General features: G+C 39.2%; 1 non-coding gene across 1 annotated transcript; it reads left to right on the forward strand.

Annotated features, from left to right (window-relative positions):
* The first annotated feature begins 958 nt into the window (after positions 1–958).
* Positions 959–1065, forward strand: LOC122068921. The gene has a single exon (XR_006137294.1). It is a non-coding gene; the product is annotated as a small nucleolar RNA R71 (small nucleolar RNA).
* Positions 1066–1509: the final 444 nt, after the last annotated feature.

A 1509-nucleotide genomic window follows, 5' to 3' on the forward strand; every position in this document is an offset into this window, starting at 1 on the left:
TAATAGATGGAAAAGATTTAGGAACGCTCTGTTGGTACTCTCTACCACTCCTAAGGGCATAAACAACATTACATTGGTTAGAGGGCCCTTGTTAGGTTTGACCTTATACTATATTCAATGGTGCATTAGTTGGTCCTTGTGAACTAATAGGATGATGATGCCTAGGGTAAGGCTCTTGTTGACTGGGTAAAGTTCCTTTCTCCCTCTCACGCATAATTGAGACAACTTGGATAAGTTCTCTTGTAAGATTTTGATGGAATGTCATGAGGAGTGCCATATTTTTTTTCAAGTTACTTATTCTACTTGCCTCTCCAGTGGTGGTAAACCCAGGGGGTTGCTAATAAGATGATAGAAAATGGACCCTAGGAAAACTAGCCTGAGGTCCTACATTTGACCTAGGAAAAGTATTATGGAAAAAAAATTATTGTGTAAAGGGAGGCCATTGGAGTCCAAATTGACTTTGATTATGGAAATTGGAAGGCCCTGCTTGGTTGTCCTGATTCTAGGAGAAATTTGGGTCATTTCTCCATCCTGGATTGTAAGTGTTACTATATGGATTATTCTGGTATAAGGCATTAACACTATCATTAGAAGTGGCCCCAGAGGTGTTGGGACATTCTTCTATGACATGTCTAGGGGACTGGCACCAAGCACAAATCTTAACCAAATTGACTGATGATGGCTCTCTAGGAATAATAGCCTCAATCCTCTTGATTAGGCTATCCAAATGGGCTTCTGTTACTACTATCCCATCCATAAAATATCATTTTCCTCCTATGGTTCTTTCACTCTCTTGGGTTGATTCCCACTCACGGGTTTTGTCAGCTAAGTCAAGTAAGAATTCCCCTGCCTTTTCTTATCTGCAAAGGATGTGAATCCCTTACCCAACCTTTCCTTCATTTATTTAGTTGGGTAATCAATACCCACATAAATTATTTGATATAAATGCCATAAGTCTAGGCCATGGTGAGGGCATTCTTGGAGTAGATCCTTGAATCTCTCCATAAGTTTGGAAAAGGACTCACTAGGCTTTTGCCTAAATTGAAAGATATCACTTCTAAGCTTATTGGTCTTATGAGTTGGGAAAACTTCTTAAAGAAGACAACTGTGAACTGTTCCCATGAGGTTATGGAATTTGTGGGTAACCCATACAACCACTTCTTAGCTTGGACTTTTAATGCAAAAGTGATAAACCTAAGCTTAACAGCATCATCAGAAAGATGTTGGATCTTAATTAGAACACATATCTCTTCAAATTCCCTTAGAAATAGGTATGCATCCTCAGAGGTCAACCTATGGAAGTGGGGCAATATAGTGATGTATTGAGATTTGAGTTCAAAATTATTGCCCTGGGCTTATAGTAGAACTATGCAGGAAGGTTGGGTTGTTCTAGCAGGATAGAACCTATCTTTCAGAGATTTAGGTGAAGGGTTTCGATGTTGGTCTCCCATATTGAAAGGTTTTAAAGAGAGCAAACGTATAGGGTTACTACTTTTTGGATCTCTTCTT

Source organism: Macadamia integrifolia, unplaced genomic scaffold (genome assembly GCF_013358625.1).
Source record: "Macadamia integrifolia cultivar HAES 741 unplaced genomic scaffold, SCU_Mint_v3 scaffold482, whole genome shotgun sequence".
Classification (NCBI taxonomy): domain Eukaryota; kingdom Viridiplantae; phylum Streptophyta; class Magnoliopsida; order Proteales; family Proteaceae; genus Macadamia; species Macadamia integrifolia.